Here is an 18,849-nt window from a genome sequence, read left to right as displayed (position 1 = left end):
ATGGGCAATATGAAGGCATGGACCTATCAGAGGTCCGCAAAATGCCACTCGCTTTTAATGCATATTCGCGATTTCGTGTTTTTTTCATTGCTTGCTATTGCCATCTCTGTTTAATGCTATTGCTTACTTCCATGAGTGTGTGTCAATTGCACACACACAACACACTACAAGAGCTCGTTGCCTTTTTTATGCACGCTGCCTTCGAAAAAGCACGTTGCATTACAAAAAGCAGTAGATATTTCTGGTCAAATTTACATGTTAATAAACATAAAAAAATTAATGTTGAGACAATAAAAACAATTACTAGTTTAGTTTATCCTATTATTAAAGAAACTCAAAGAAAAAGCGAAATTTGGCAAATGTATTCATTTATTCAAACAGAAGATGGTACGATACTGTGTGGTGGTATGCAGTATTGTGCATACTGCATTTGCGAATCGTGTGAATACAAATGTAAAAGCAAGCAAGCATGCACTAAAGAAGTGAATCAATTTTTGGGGTGAATCTGCTTTTTGCACATTCATATTTTTTATATGCAAGGCACTGCACTATTCGCTTTTGGGAAAAGGCAATAGAGTGTGCCTTTTATATGCATTTTGCGGACCTCTGGGACCTGTACCAACAAATTGATATGGAAAGTTTTGTACCTAAAATGAAGACCAAAAGCCAAATTTCAACAATTTTGGTGGAATATTGATGCCGCAAACTTCACAATACCATTCTGTGGGGGCTATACGAAGGCGTGGACCTATACCGAAAAATTTCATATGGAAAGTTTTATACGCCAACGAAGACTAAATACCAAATTGTAGCAATTAAACAAAAACATTGTTCCACAACATCCCATACGGGACAAGGGAGACTTCTCTCATATCAATGAGTGCACCCCGATTCATATTTTAGCTCAATGATATGGGACCTACTGTTTATCGCCGAGTCCGAACGGCGTGTCTTAAGACACCACTTATGGAGAAGTTTTTCAAGGCTGAAATACTCAGGAAATGTCGCCAACATTACTGAGGGGTATTTTGCCACCGTTGAAAAATGTTTGATGTTGCTTGGCCGGGGAATCGAACCCCCGACCTTCTGCGTGCAAGGCGGGCGTGCATACCATTGCACCACGGTGGCACCCAAAAATTTTAGCAATTTCTGGGGATTATTCTGTCCACAACCTTCCAAATACCGAAAATCGATAGCTATCGTTCTTTGGGGGCTATATGAAGGCGTGGATCCATACCGACAAATTTCTGGTGGAAAGTTTTGTACCCCCAACGAAGACGAAATACCAAATTTCAGCCTTTTTGGTGTGCTAAAACCTTCAAAATACAGAAAATAGGGTGCTACCGTTCTTTGGGGGCTATATGAAGGCGTGGACCTATACCGGCAGTAAGTTTTATACCCCAACGAAGACTAAGTACCAAATTTCAGCCATTTCGGTGGATTATTGTGGCCACAACCTTCAAAATACCGAAAATCGGGATGTACCGTTCTGGGGGAAAGTTTAATACCCCTTACGAAGACTACATACAAAATTGTATCCATTTCAGTTGATTACTGTGGCCACAACCTTCAAAATACCGAAAATGAGGAGGTATTGTTCTACGGAGGCTATATGAAGGCGTGGATCCATACCGACAAATTTCTGGTGGAAAGTTTTGTACCCCCAACGAAGACGAAATACCAAACTTCAGCCTTTTTGGTGTGATAATGAAGCTAAAACCTTCAAAAGAAAGAAGGCGTGGACCTATACCGATGTAAAAACGGACATGGTTATATCGACTTAGAATTTTACCCTGATCAAGAATATACATACTTTATAGGGTCTCCGATGAATATTTCGATGTGTTACAAACGGAATGACAAATTTAATTATATCCTCCACAAACATTACGATACCTATGCCGTCTGGGTGGTATGGAATTTCAGAAAGTTAGAGGTTATACAATCCCGCATTGGGGCAGTCTTAGTTTCACTCTACGGGTGTTAGACTCCTTATTTCTGAACTTCCAAAAAATTGGCTTCCACACTTATACTTGATAATCCAACGATTCAAACATGATTGTAGGTCTTCTCTACATACGGCTGGGAATGGAATGAAAAAAATCAAAAAACAAAAAAATCCCTGGAGCGCTTTTTAAATAAATCGCGATTTAAGTTGACATTTTTAGGGGTTGTTTAGGTTTTCACGATTTTGCTTAGAAACCCCAAGTCCTATCAAAATGGAACTAAAGAAAATGTTGTAGCTATGAAAATTCTCTACAAGATTGACCTTCATGATATTCTCGTGGGTTTTACTGTTTTTGAGATATAGAAGTTCAAATTCTGACAATTCAAATTCAATTCAATTCTGTATCGCCCCCTTATAAAACAATTCAGAAGCAGGACCATCCTGCCAACTTTCCAGGCTGCTGGTACAATATGGGTGGTTACCAATAGGCTAAGGATAATTGTTAAATACTCATTAAGATTCTATGATTTTGATGATTTCGCGTTACGGATGAATTGTGCAACATTGGCCATTGTAAAGTGTAGAGCTAACTTTTCGGTCTATCACACTCGTTGCGCTCTATAAAGTGCCACTTAAAATAACACGCGCACCCCCCAAAATTTTCCTAACACCGCACCAATGTTACATTGCTTCAGATGGTCTGGCCACGTTTTCCGCGAGTTCAAGAGTAAGTTCCCAACTCTTCGGTCTCCTCATTTGCTAGTAACGTCAACTCTGCTCGGAAATTTTTCTTATTTTGGATATTCGACCAGTGAAATAACATTTTGGTGGGCCTTAACCCAAATAGCGCCGAGAATTTTCATTTTGCTTGAAACTTTAAATGTATAACGAAAGGATATTTTTGAGACTTTTGCATCATTTAAACAATTAGTGGCTTTAAATGGGTTAAGTTCACTAGTGTAGGTAAAAATGGGTTGTAGCAAACGTGTATATTTTTTCCACTCGATTTGGGCCTAAACCATACATTTCATAATTTCCCTGTCAAAACAAAGATAGAAGTACACTAAATGACGACTATGTTACTAATTCATAATTTTTAAAAATTTGAGATGTGTAAAGTTTTCGAAATGCACATGCACATTTGATTTCCAACTTTCAAGTACATATCACTCATTCACTCAAAGAGCGACATATCTCAAAAATGCGTTTTCTGAGTTAGCAATTTCTATTTTTCTACAACTTCTACTTCATCTTGTGTCAAATTTTCATGCTGGTATCTCTAAAACTCGACGAGTTACAGCTCATTTACTACTAGTTTCGCATAATTCAACACAAAACACTTCAAATCATAATTGATAATGCACAGAAATTTAGCACTGATATCTGGCTATCTGATTGCAAAATATGGTCCAAGTAGTTATTTTAGTTTTGGTGTAATAATCTTTTTATGTTGTCAAATTTCAATCGCCAACTTAAAACACGTTTTTCTCGAAACTTGATTTTTCGAGATGTGTCACTCTTTGAGTAAATGAGCGATATGTTCATACGCTAAGTGAGTAATTACAACTATAAAGGTCATATGACTATTGTCGAAAATTTGTACGTAGGACAGCTTCTATAATTTTGAACAGACGGAATATTTTTAAAATATATGGTTGAATATTGCGAAAAGACTTGTTTCTGTGTCCCGACACATTAAAGGTTAAAAGTATTGAAAACATTTTGATTCTTAGAAACGGAATAAGTAAAACAAAATGCCCTTAAATGAGGGTCGAAAATCCAAAAAAAAAAAGGTGCAGTCGTTTTGTGCTCAACAACGATATTCAATAATATTTCAAAAAAAAAAATATTATATAAATGAAGTACGCCGAGTTATTCTAGAAGAATGAACAATGTCTATTTTAATTTATTATATGGTGAAAACCAAAAATATTTTATAATCGATGAATACGAGTTTCACCCATTCAGAATTCGCGAACTGTTAACATATTCTATATAGTATGATTGAAATTATTTAAAATGAAGTGTTTTAGGAGGAATTCCATAAGGTCGACCATTAAAATTAATTTACGTGGAAGCTGTGTTGGAATCAATGTAGAAAAATAGGTAAAAATGGGTTGAAGCCAACAAGTTTTTTCATGCTCCCTTCCGATTTCTGGCTTAACCTTACATTTTATAGACATATGCCCAAAGAAAGACTCAAAGAATACTTCATGGGCAATATGATATTAGTGTATCATTTTTCGATATATCCACTGCATCCACCTAAACTTTATGCTGACATTTTGAAGCCGGAATTTCGGGGTTTTTTGAATTGTTTTAATAATTCGGACGCGCAACAAGATAATATTCAAAACTCATAATAGGATTATAAAACTCGCGATTTAACGTTGTTTAATGCATATCTCATGGGTGTGCTCCTTACAGCATCCTAGTAATTGGAGTCTAAAGGCCAATATTTGATGCGTGAATTTTTTTAAAAAACCTATTTTTTGCGTTAAAAATTTACAAGTGCCATTCAATTTCCTTTTTACCCCGCGTGAATTTAGTTTTTTACGCGACGGATCTAATGACCCCATCCGCGATCGAATCCATCCACTAAAACCGCGGATATAGATACCCTGAAAATAGGAAAATCAGCAAAAATTTATTTTGACAAATCCGCGTACTAAACCGCGATTTTCTTTAAATTTTTACGTAAATGGAATCCTTTATACACGATTACAATATTTGCGAAAACGCGTGTCATAAATTACAGAGGTTCGCGAGTAATATGGGTTTTTTTACCAAAAATAGAATGCGGAGGCACATCCGCGGTTCTCGAAGAATCTGTTTGAAATATGTGTATATAGACGTATTTTTGATGGGTGCTACTGAAACCGGATGCGCATCAAAATCGTATGCAAAGTGCGCGATTTTTAATTAATTCTCTTTCGAGTTGAGCTGTTAGGCCTTTTAGAGATACATTGAAAAATTAGCAGTCTACCGAAGTCCCACGCATCCAACCATTACACTACGTTTCACGGGTGGTAAAGCCGATCTTCAGGTGTATTAGGATGTTGTTTTTGTGGCAGACGAAGGCAAAGCTTGGGAAATAGTATATATATCGCACTTCAATAGATAAATGTATATGCGAAATTATGTCAGTTAATTGAAACTCCAAACTTTTCCTATAGTCCTGCTTGGTAATCCCATTTTCAATGTTCACAAATACTGTGGTAAGTTTTATTCCTACATCATTAGTAATTGCTCTTCTATTTTTTTTACCCACTTTAATGTTTTTTGCATTGTGTGATGCAACTGACGACATACATTGACCGCAGAGTGAAACATCGAAATATGCATAGATATTGAAAGATATAGATTCGCTGTATCCAAAAACGGATGTGCATCAACTGAGTTTTACTAATTCGCGAATAATAGGATTTTTAATTTCTACATTTTTTGAATGATTGTAATTTCAATATTACACTTAATTTCCTATCCTTATAAGTTATCACAGTAAGCAATTAACCTTTCACGATGGTAAACCATATTTCTTGATGAAGTTTTAGCAGTAGACATTAATTACACTGTGCTACAGTGAAAATTTGCATAAATTCGGTTTTGTGGGAGTCCACAGAAGACGAAAATACCTTTGGTTGCTTTGGGTCACTTCGGTTTTTCATTTTATAACGGTAAATGTAGTGAAAATGGTCTTTCTTGGATTTTCAACTTTAAACGGATATTACTTCTTTTTTCCTCAACCGATTTGCACACACTGTTTTTCATTATAAAGCGGAGAGTAATGCGTTTCGAACAAGCAATAGAATAGAAGGAAAATATGAAAAAAACCAAAAAGTTGAAACACAAAAAATGCCATAACGCATTCATTTTTCAACGGATTTTGTTGGTTTTTCCCAGTTTGGAAAGCAAACTAAATTTCCTACTTGCTAACTGTAAATAATTGTACTGTTAGGTGTCATTTACGCAGTCTAGAGCACAAGGAAAAACATTTTACTGTTTTTAATGCGTTTTTGTCACACTTAAACCAATATTACTTAGCCATTTGTTAACCGATTTTAAAAATCTATGGCTTGTTCGAAACGCATAACTCTCCCCTTTATAATGTGCAAATCGGCTGTGAAAAAAAGAAGTAATGTCCGTTTAAATTTTAAAATCCAAGAAAGCCCACTTTTTACTACATTTACCGTTATAAAATCAAAACCCGAAGTGACCAATAGAAACCGAAGGTATTTTCGTCTTCTATGGACTCCCACAAAACCGAATTTGTGCATCAGAAATCCTGCAAAAAAATTTTGTCCACTTTTGTACCACAGTTTTATTGTATGGGATTTTAGCGAAATAGTTGGAGAACTCCCAAATATTGTTTCTAATTTTTCGAATCAAACCAAAAAATATATTTGCAACAATATATTTGCAACAATAAGTTTTTCTCTTTTGTTGTTGCTATAATATGCCATTTATGTACCCAATCTCTATAAATTTGGTATCATATTTTTCTACGCATTGTCTAGATTCCACATATATTTTTTAATTTATTTTTTGAGTGTTTGTATTTTTAGTGATTTTCCGCGAAAATAATAAATTTAATAACTATTTAACATCTACGAATAGATATGGAATGCTGTTAACGATTTATGCATACATTTTCTCATAACAACAAATAAGATATTTTTAAATATTTTTTCTTTATATGAGAATAAAAACCGCTATAACTTTTGCGCGCATCGTCCAATTTTGTGAACGCGAACAGATTTGAAACCAGAATTTTTTTCTTAACCTCTATGCCAATAATTGTTGCTCGCAAAAAAATTTTTTAATTTTTTTCAAATGGAATTGCAAAGGATTTTTGGTTTTCGCCATATATAATTTTATTTTTAAATTATGATTTTGAGACATTTTATTCGTGTCCCTAATTTTTTGTCATTTCCGTGCGCCAATGTGTTTATTAAGAATAAATGCTTTTAACCGGGTTTGGTTATATGTAATCTGCCAATGTAATGACAATTCCCGTTAGTTTTAAAGATAATCGAGAGAAGTGAAGTTGTTTGAGAACTGTTGAAGTGTTTAGTGTTTTTGTGTATGTATGTTCCCGAAAATTTGTCATTCCCGTGCTGAGTATTTTTCCGTTATTTATATTATAATTTCCAAATTGATGGTATATGTATGTTAATTTTTTAATCTGTATTAAATTATTTTATATTTTATTTTAAAAATTTAAGATTTGCACATTTAAATCTAAGAATAGTCACGTTTCCATCATTACAGTGTGCTCATTACCGTGGGTATTTTCTAGCCACGGTAATGACAAAAGGAACACGGGAATGACATTTTCAATATAAATTTTGAGATTATTCAATCTATGATAATTATTTAATAAATTTATTATAGCATTACACTGTGCAACATTTTTAAGGTAATCTTGTGCAAACAATTTGAACTGAGGATTTTTTGAAAGTACAGACCCAAACGACAAAAACCGTAGTTGGGTTTTGTTGTGCCAAATCCAGCTTGGATTTTATGGCCCCATCTAAACATGGTTAAATATTGACATTTTAAAGCTATTTGATGTTAGCTTGAAACCAATGCGAGTCTTCTTCGGACCTCTGAGGCAAATTTGTAGATAAGGACAAGAATAAAGTATTTGGAGAAATAGTGAACTCGAAAAACAACATTTATTGCCCCAAATGTTATAAAATATCAAAAATTTCCATAATTGGTATACATCTCGTACCATATCTCCAAAACCGTTAACTTTTTCTTAATATTTTCTTTCGGAAAAATATTCGCTGGAATGTAATACACAATACAAATGCCTCTATCACGTTGTTTCAGTATATTTCTCAACAACCATTTAATAAAGAAGTCAATAATGTGGTGAAATCCGAAATGCGAGAATAAACCGTTGCACTATATGTAATTTGGACAGGTTTTTAGGCAAAAAGTCGATTTTTACACTTTTAATAACGCGAGTTTTCTAATTTGCTTCGAAGAAGGAACATGTCAAATTCTATGGATGTGCAATTTGTTTTCAAAAATATTCAAAAATCGCGGTATAATTCGAAGTTAAAATCGAAATTTCGAAGACAAAACAAAAAATTTTAAAAAAGATTAAAACTCAGAGCAGAATTTAAACGCAATTTGTAAGAGTTTGATAATAATCAAATACAATGATATGATATTCAGTGGAATGGTGGCGGTGTGTACTTTCTGTTTTAAGAAATAATTTTCTTCAAAATGTTTGTTACAACAGAAGAAATCGTCATATAGGATACAATATAAGAATTATTTTTTTTTTACAAAATTATAGTTTTATTTTATAGACTTTTACAAAATTGTCCAACTTTGTCCGAAATTCTGCCACCGGGAATATCTTCAACAAAGTGTTCTGAATCAACTACATAGTTACCAAGGTGCGATTTTTTGCGTTTTTTGAGTTATATCACTTTTTTGGATGTGCCCTCCTTGCAGCAAAAAAAAATTTTAGTTTTTTTGTTTGGTGAAAGAAAGCAAAAAAGCATCCGATTTGAACTAAAAAGACATTTTCTATAAAGAAAAATTCACCATGTGTTCTAAAAATGTACAGACGTGTTGTGGTCAACATTTTTGTTAATTGTAGCCGTAATATGTATTAACTAGGAATCATGATAGCGTGATTTATTTGGTCCCTTAAAAAACAATATATAAAAAGATCTTTTCGCGAATCAATATTTTAAACATATCAATGTTTATAAAAATCGGCGGATCAGTACTTTAGTTCATTGTAACCGTTTTTCTTTTGTTTTAACCGCGTTCAATGGGTTGGAACGAATAAAATAGGTAAAATGAGAATAGGGAGTAGGAAAAAGAAAATTTCGTCTGTAAAATTCTTATTAAAGCTTACTTTTAAATATCATATGTTAAAATATTTGAAACAGTGCCTAAATTCGTCGCTTGGCGCTTGTGCCTAAATGCGGGTCTGAAAATCCTAACAAATTGTAAAAAAAATTACTCGCGGGTTAAAAATTTTTATTTGTTTTAATCGTGATAGTCTTAAGAAGTTGAATGTGTGTACAAATGTTCAGAAAAATTCTCTGGAAACACAAAACTTTCTTCGCTATAAACGTAGTTTCTTATAACCGATGTTCGCTATATCCGAATTTTAAGGTGTAATCCTTTGTTTTATCCTACTTTTGCATATAAAGCATTAAAAATATATAAAAAGCCCACATATCCACCGCTATTAATTTTTGCCTCAAAAACAGGTCAAATTGCCTATAGTGCGTTGGTGTGAACTGTGTTTGAAATACGTATTGTAAAATATATGATGAAACAACATGAAGTAAGCATTTTAGAGTTTTAGAATGTTCTGAAGAATTGCTGAGAACTTTATTTGGAATATTGTTGCAAAAGGTTACTTGGTTCAACTCCCAATAGTTTAGCCGATACTGACCAGAATTTCAGCAATTATGTAAAATTTTCTATATTTTATCGATTTTGATGCCCTAGATGGAGTTCTTCTTATGTTGTCTGTTCAAATATAAGTTCTACTAGTTTAGAACTACAATATTGCCAAAGACAGCATGGCTAAATTCCTAATCGTTTCTGAGATAATGGTCAGATAAATGCAAGAAATTGCAGTTTTAGCCCGGTTTAGATGAGGCAATAAAATCCGAACTGGACCTGACAGGACAAACCCCTAGTAGGGGTTTTGTAGTCTCAATATATACTTTCAAAAAATGCTTACTAGAAGTTGTTTGCATTTTCAGTGTTGCACAGTGTTATTAAACATATCAACAATTACAACATGGCACACTCAAAAAAATTTTTAGAAATACAACGGAAAAATGTAATTTCCGTGTGACTACTGTCATTCCCGTGGTTTTTAAAAAATATATAAAATACATGGCCCACCGCTAACATATGCATAAAATAGTCTTATAAAACAGTAGTAGCCGAAAAATATTTATTTTGTATTGTATTTGTATCTTTATTTTTTCATAAACGTTACAAATGAAAATCTTACACTAAAGTGAATATTTGGTTTTGAACAAACAAGATTTTTACAGCATGATCCTTATGAATCGTTTGCTGGAAGTTTGAGTTTTTAATTATAACTAGTAATTAAATTCGTTTATTAAAAATTGTCTGTATTTTAAAGCTTCATTTATATATTTGTATAGTCGATACCAGGAAACATCTTCACCACCATTTAGTACGAAAATAACTTTAAGTTCATTTAATTGAATTTTCTGAAAATATGTTTTTCTCAACATGTTGATAATCGGGCAGCGACCAAGAAAATGTGTAATTGTTTCTACTTCTTGCAAATTACACAGAGAGCAGATTTGTTGACTTTCAGATCGATATGTGGCACCGTTTAAATTTAACAAAAAAAAAATAAAAATATTTATTTAAAAATATTTATTTAAACCCATTTTCGCACTTTGCCGATTTCGACCCCAAAAACAAGTATTTTCGCAATAGTCCCCCATGTATGTAAGCTAACATTAAGCTGAAGGGTTTGACCCGAGTATTCTTGCCTTGAAATCGTATACATCACTTGATCAAATACAATGGTTTTATAAATTATTTTTCTAAGACTTGTAATAATTATGGTAAATAAAATTATTATTTTTTATTGTTGTTTAAAATAAACAACTTTATATTAAACTGCATATTACATTAACGTTATACACATATATGTATGTCAAACAATAAATTTATTTTATTGTACATTGACATACACACGTAAGTACCTATTCAGATTTGACTGACTGACTTACCATTATGTATGTATTTACTTAAAACGAAAAAAAAGATGTGCGAAAGTCTGAAGGAAAGTGAAACTGTTTTCATCGCATTTACTTTCCTTATTTACACGACAATGTAATGACAGACAACAAGTCGACCGTATGTCGACCGACCGTATGAATAACAATAAAAATGTAATAAATACGGTTATTAACCTACATTTGTTTCGTTATTATCATCTGCTTCTTCTTTCATGGCCACAACGAAGGGAGGTAATTTGAGATGAGAATATTACGATTTCGATACAAAAAGGAAAGTGACAAAATTTTTGTACACGACATAAGAGGCTGATTCCTCTTCGTTCTCTGCAGCTCTGAGCAGTTGTATATTCAAGTGGGGAATGTTTTACATTAAATGGAACCTACAAACTACTATGCAAATAAAGATCTTTAACCGTTCGCCAAAGAATTGAATATTTAAGGTTTTGGATGAATTGAAAAACTTTAGAGGATTTGCCATTCAAAAAAAAAAAAAAAAAAAAAAAATGAAAATAAAATAAGGGTCGCCTTAATATATATTCTTGATCGGGGTAAAATTCTGTATTAATATATGTATGTATGTTTTTCCGAACACCTGTGTTAATCACTCTAGCATCCAAACAAACTGAGATAAGACGCGAAAATTTTGCAATCAAGTGCCTTTTGTTTGAAGGCAAAGTTCGAAGATGGGCTATATTTTTAGCTACATTTTCTGATCGAATTATATATATTTTGGAATAGTCCCCATATAAGGGTACCTTCGATTTGAGGTATTTTGGACATTTTAGCTACACTTTCCGACCGAATTAGACATAATTTGTTACATAGGGTTCCTAGTGGTCAAAAAAGGTATTTTGAAGTTTTTATTAACAAGTTTAGACAAATACATATTTTCTTCCTATTTATTCCACCCACTCTTATATTCAGTCTAACAATTTTCAACGAAAAAATGAAACAGATGATAATCTAAGAAAATGATATGGTTTGTGGTATGTCAAATATTCTTTTGGCCAACAACAACATCAACAACAAACATCATTGTATTGTGGTCAACGTTTTTGTGGGTCACATTGTAATTTGGTATGAATTAAAATTAATTTACAAATATTTCGACTGGATTCTTGTGTTCTTTGCCGTCAGTCAGTCAGCCTGTCTGTCTGTGTGCCTGCCTTTTCACATGGGTGTGGGATAATGAAATCTGAAACATACTCTCACGGGTAATTATTTGCATGCAATGACACTAACATACCAAAAACATTTTTTGACGACATACAACATATCCACCACCACCAACACATACCCACAAAGACAGAGGTTATACTTTTGGTCGTTTCCGTTCCATAGATTTCTATTGTGGTCAAGCATCACATTGTCAGCCGAAGAACATCGTCAACATCATCTCTATCATCATCACTTCTTAGTCGGCCACTTGGGCTTCTTTTGTGTGCTTATGGTGATGACCGTTGTTTTGCCATGGTGTTTATGACACAAACAAACACATTTAAATTCAATCGGCCGCAGGGAAGACAAAAATACCCCCCAACAAAAAATATTTCAAAAAAAGCCACATCTCCAAAAGAAATTTCATCTTTGGGTTTTGCGGTTTTAATGTGTGTTTTCGCTTATTTGTTGTAGCCGTTGTTGTTTCTTCTTGAATATTGTGTGAACAAAAATTCTACTGACCCAGAGATCTTTGACATCTCCGATCATGTAGTCGTCAGTCGCATGGATATTCACATTGAATTTCAATATGTTACCAGTGTACTCGTACTTTGGAGAATTATGGCCTGGAGTGAATTGGAGTTGTTGCTGTTGTTGTTGGTGCCAATGGATTCTTTGTTGGTCTGCCGGTCTGTCTGTCTGTCGCTTGCTTGCTCGATCGATAGGTTACTTCTGGGAATTGGGTTTTGCTTTGATGTTTGTTTTTGGACAGTCAGTCGTTGTTATTTTTTCCCCACTTTTTACATTTATTGTTGTTGACGAAACATCTTGAAGGAGTCTAGGCAGAATAAAGGTTATGAGTCTGAGATTGGTTTTCGCCAATCTACGCAAAAACGAAAAAAACATCAACTTATAGAAAATGAGTCGCGTTCATACTTATGAATGATACCCTTTGTCTTTTCCACAATCTGCAATTGACCATTGTGGTTGGCCTATAACATTTCAAATAAAGGTGTTGGAGGTATATTCATGTTGGCATAATAATTGAAATTCGTTGTTGACTGGGCTCCCAAAGGAAAATATTCACACGGTTGTCTCATTCTTCATATATGGAAATTGGTTCGTTATAAGTGCAGTAGTGTGCGTAGGCCATCTGTGGCAAAGTTCTCATAGAAAATGTCCTGCCTTGGTTGTTGTATATGGATGAGTTATAAAATTATCATTAAAGAAGAAGGAAAAATTAGATTTGAATCAAAAGGGAGAACATGTCAAATAAGATAATTGAGTTCATAATTCTAAAAGTACATTGAATACAGTTCATTCATAGGTTCATATTATTAATATTGGTATGTTTTAAGACAAATCATGCATTTATTTAACATCCGAGTTAAACAGAATATGCACTATTTATACCCTCAAGCTTAGACTAACTAGGGTACACATACATATGTATGTTCCCACAACATCCCCGAAGTGACAACGGAGGTACTCTGGAAAGATTAGATACTCAGGAAATGTCGCCAAACTTTACGCAAAGGGAGTTTTTCCACCGTTGGTATTTTGGTGGTAATGGTATTTTGGTGGTAATTTTTCCAGCGATATAATGTTTTTCGTGGACATTTCCATACTTCCCGAGATAATGGACCAAAAGCTCTAAAATATACAATGGTGACCAACTAGAATGGTTAGAGGATTGAATCACATTGGCGCAACCTTTACACATCATAATATTTCTCTCAAGTTTAAATCAAATTCGAAGATGGACTATGCAATTCTTCCCTCACGAAAGTTCAAATCTTTCGCGCAAGTGCAATTTAAGGTGTTGCACAAGGATTGTTTTGACATTTTCAATAAAAAAAGTCCCTGTGATTGCTAAGTGGATTGTCCCAAAAATAAAACAAAAATATGCATACCCTCCCACCAAAAAATTGAGGGTATATTATGTTTGTCATTCCCTTATTAACTCCTCGAAATAATCATTTTAGATTTCATAACGTATATTTATTCTTCATCACCGTGCATTCTACATCGATATAGCCACGTATGCACGACTGTGGAAATCACTCCAGCGTCCAAACGGATAGAAGTAGGTGAATAAAATTTTGGTCAAATGTATTGTAGGTCTGTGGAGATTTTGGTATTGACAATGTACTATATCCCAGCAAAAATACTCCTAAGAAAACCCCTTACTAACCCGTTATCTTAACAAGGCCATGTGGAAGAGCGGAGTCGATTAGAATTACTCCAAGGTTTGCGTTGTAGATCGAATTCATTTGTTCTGTTTTGTGGGTTGAAAAGAGGACTGCTGCGACCCGAAATTGTGTATTAAAATGTTCTGTTTTTTGGATTTCATATGCTATTGATAAATCTCGATTGAGGGAGATGCTGGTATTTTTGGTGATTTTGTTATACTCCTGGAGAAGAGCGTGTTTTCTTCTTAAGTTTGGAGGTTGAATGTTCGATAGCATTGGAAGCCATTCTATCGGTGTTGATTTTGTCAATCAATCAATCTCATGGTGGAGTTTAGTTGGGTGTCAATTCGTTTTACGTGATGACTATTGAGCCACACAGGAGCTCCGTATTCAGCTGTTGAGTATACCAGAGACAATGCAGATGTTCAAAGACAGTTGGCCGAGGCACCCCAATTCGTTCCTGCGAGTTTCTGGATGTTTCTAGATTTGATTCTTTGGGCTGTTTTATCAAGGTGTTGTTTAAACGAAAGGATCTGACAAGAGTTATTCCCAGGTATTTTGGATTGAAGTTATGGGAGAGAACAGAGCCATTGAGGCGAACTGTGAGTTTTTTTCCTGCATCAATATGCGTGAGGTGGAAGCAACATACTTCTGTTTTCGATAGACTGGGTTTTAGTCTCCATCTTCGGCAATATAATATATAATTGTTCCACAAACATCCCTTAAGGGACAAGGGAGACTTCTCTCATATCAATGGGTGCACCCCGATTCATATTAGCTCAATGATTTGGGACCTACAGTTTATCGCCGAGTCCGAACGGCGTTTCTAAGACACCACTTTTGTAGAGAAGTTTTACATGGCAGAAATACTCAGTAAATGTCGCCAACATTACTGAGGGGTATTTGCCACCGTTGAAAAGTGTTTTGATGTTGCCTGGCCGGGGAATCAAACCCACGACCCTATGTATGCAAGGCGGGTGTGCATACCATTGCACCACGGTGGCACCCAGCTATATCCCATTTTCGGCAATAGGATGAGATTATTGATAGATCATCTTCTAAAGCCTTTTCCAAAATATGAAACTTAGAGTTTTGAACTGCGAACGCCATATCGTCCGCCTAGATGAACTTGCGAGAAAAAGTCTCAGGAAAAATTTAATGAAAATTTAATGTTGTCTGGCCTGGGAATCGAACACACGACCTATAGCGTGCAAGGCGGGTGTGCATACCATTGCACCACTGTGGCACCCCACGGTGGACAAAATTATTACGATACCCAAAATTTGTCGAGAGTTAACGGGCGCACCAGGCAGACAGGCGGACGAGGCTATATCGGCTCCAAACGAATTTCGTCCAAACATACTTGGGGTCTAAAACCGTTATTTCGATGAGGCACATTTTTAGTGGTATCAAAGTGAATATAATCTTTCTAGCCTAAAGGCTGAGGGTATAAAAATGGTAGATATAGGTCCATATTTCGATATATCCCCCCATATAAAAGTATCACCTGTTTTCAGGTATTTTTTATTTTATTTTATTTTATTTTATTTTATTTTATTTTATTTTCGGCCTAATATGACATTTATATTGCATAACATGGCATTTATGGTTCTCAGTGGTTAAAAACTTATCCACCAAAACTTGTGGACAGAGGTCCAGGTTTTGATATAACCCCCACAGACGGGTACTCCCTATATTCAGCATTTTTAAGGTTTTAGACATATTATCCCATCGAAATGGCTGAAATTTGGTATTAAGTCTTCACATGAAGATTTCCAGAGGCAGGTCAAATTCAAAGATGGGCTATATAGGCCCATAGTTTGGTACAGTCCCATATAACGGTACCTCCATATTTCACCCTGTGAACAGCATTCAACGTGCTAGACGCACATGTTTACCATTGCGTCACGGTGGCACCCAAAGGAATAAATTCAAACTATTCCCCCTTATAATGAAAGATTTTGGAATATTTTGAAATATGTATATTCAATTCCTCACGCATATAAAACAGGAATCAGTAGATCTCCCGAATGATTATAAAATGAATTATAATTTTAAACTGATAAATTTTCATATGAATATAATTGACAGCAAATGTTGGCTGTGTCTTATAACACACCTATAAAGTGTGGTATTTATTCATAATTGTTTGTATTCAAAATTCTCGCCTTTGTAGTGTAGCGTTATATGGATTTTTTGACAATTCACCAAATCGAAATGCCTTTAAGAAATTATTGAATAGCGTGCTGACACTCAGCTGAGTTTATTAAACTCCTCTACACAGCTGGGTGCCATATTAAGAGTTGTGGAAATGTGGTAGTGGCAATTTAGGTGGAGTGCTATTTATTGGGGCTACACGCAAAACATCCTTTTTCGAATTTATCGTTTTTTCTGTGGCATATTAATCATGATGGCATGAATATCAGGAACAACTGATTTGAGTGGCCCTAAAGAAGGATAATAACCTTTTAGGATTATTAAACATAATTTTGGCTAAGTTAATATTGTTTTTAGGCAAAAATGCGTGACTGGCAGATTTCTAATGTTACATTTTATGGGACTCAAATTATTTAATTTATTATAAATATGTATTTTTTTACAAGACGCTTTGAATGCTTCGTAGAAACTTTTGATAAATGGGAACTAAATTAAATAGAAATACTTTAATTTTTTTGCTGAATAATGCAGGTGCAGTAGCTAGTAGAAGATATATTTCCCCCAGAGTAATCGAGCGTTTGTTTTTTTATTAAGGGAGAATTCGATTTAATTATTTGTCTTTTTTTAAATATTTGAAATTGTTACACAAACTTTAACCGAACTCCGGACATTATGCTGCAGGTCATAATATGTGTTAGCTTCGACAGCATCAATGGTATGCCCCGCCCCAATTGTTAAATAAAATATTTGTTAACAACTTAACAATAATTCTAATTTTATTCTTTCCACCGTTTCAATATTTATTTACATTGATGTATTAAATTTATTGACAAAAAATGAGTAAATAAATTCCACAATGAATAAATGGAACGACATGCATTCAAACGGTTCCAGGTGTGCAACACAAACAATCAATTTGGTTTGTTATATTGTCTCTCCCAAATATTTTTAAAACATCGAACAAAATCAATGGCAAAATTATTATGTTCATTTTTTTATAAATTGAAAAAAAAAACTTTTTAGGGTTAATATATTGCCCAATATTGTTAGTAAAAAACACAAACAAATTACTTTTTCAGTAAAACACACAGACACTCACAAACCTCTTCAAACCAAACGTTACCAATAACCCAATGACATTATGGCGACTGGTTTCAGTTTGACAGCAGCTCCAACATGACTTTTGCCAATGCTGCTGGTGGTGGTGGTGGCGGCTAGTTAACCGAACACATGGTCCACGAGTTCAATTATGACTCAGGTTCAAGTTGCTGAAAAGGCATGCAAGAAAATACTATTTGCTGGCTTGATTTGTTATTGTTTTCTACACAACAAAAATAAATGTTGTGATCAATGGCAAAGAAATCCAGATCGATCTGCGGTATGTCGAAATTATCAGAGTTCAAATGTTAAACTTTTCATTGATTGGGTAATTAAATGATGCAATTATTCAATTAGTTTTAATATTGGTATTGTTGTATGTAGATTCGTGGGTGCATATGTGGGAAGTTGTGGTGTTTTTAGGCCTTCCGTATTTTATCAACGTTCGTAAACTTTTGGGAGAAACAAAGTTGAAAGAGTTCTTTTTGTATGCTTTAGCCAAGATAAATAAATAAATACAAATGTACCAAGATAAAAACAAAAATATGTATATTAAATCGTGCAGCACAGTTACATGAAGGTCACATAAAAATTTTTAACAGCGAAGACGCCAAGGTCCAGAATTATTTTTTGATCTTATTAGGATTTAGAATGGTTTTTAATAATAATTTTGAAAGGAAAGTCCTAACCATAAGTATGGAGACAATTAGAATTTTAAATGCAATTATGATCTTGATTCAAGATTTTGGCCAATTTATGGCTATCGATAAAGATATGATAACGCCCGATGAAATAATTAGTTTTCTTTCTGACACGAAAGTACCAATGTCAAGAATTCTTGGTGACCACTAAAAACTGGCAATCCTATTTAGCAACTACATCAAATTTTGTCCGAAAATGTAGATAACAACTTCAAAATACCTGAAATCGGTTGGTACTGCCATATGGGGCCATACTAAATGCGGGCCATGTAGGCAATTTTTAGTGGGAACGTTTTTAACCACTTCGAACCCTAAATGCGAAAAAAATCCTTTTTTGGGCCGAAAAGGTTGATAAAAACTTCAAAATACCAGAAATCGAGCGGTACCGTTATAAACAGCCATTCTACAATGCCGACTTATATATGCCCATATTTTTTTGTGGAGATGTTTTTTGTACAGACGGACGGACATTGCTAGATCTACTCAAAATTGTCTGAAACGGATATCGTACAAACATACTTGGGGTCTAAAACCATTATTTCGATGAGGCACATTTTTGGTCGTATCAAAGTGTAAATACCCTCTTTAGCCTAAAGGCTGAGGGTATTTACACTTTGATACGACCAAAAATGTGCCTCATCGAAATAATGGTTTTAGACCCCAAGTATGTTTGTACGATATCCGTTTCAGACAATTTTGAGTAGATCTAGCAATGTCCGTCCGTCTGTCTGTCTGTCTGTCCGTCTGTCTGTCTGTCCGTCTGTCTGTCTGTCTGGCTGGTGCGCACGATAACTCTCGAACGGATCAATCGATTCGGT

At 34.4% G+C, this 18,849-nt stretch overlaps 1 protein-coding gene across 5 annotated transcripts in view; it reads left to right on the top strand.

Moving 5' to 3' along the window:
* The window catches only part of sano (CABIT domain-containing protein serrano), a 711,482-nt gene that overhangs the window by 353,640 nt on the left and 338,993 nt on the right, over positions 1–18,849 (top strand). The gene's annotated exons all lie outside the window — the stretch shown is intronic.

The sequence above is a fragment of the Musca autumnalis genome, unplaced genomic scaffold, assembly GCF_047663935.1.
Source record: "Musca autumnalis isolate F117 unplaced genomic scaffold, ASM4766393v1 scaffold_5, whole genome shotgun sequence".
NCBI lineage: Eukaryota > Metazoa > Arthropoda > Insecta > Diptera > Muscidae > Musca > Musca autumnalis.
This window is presented reverse-complemented; position numbering and strand designations above follow the sequence as displayed.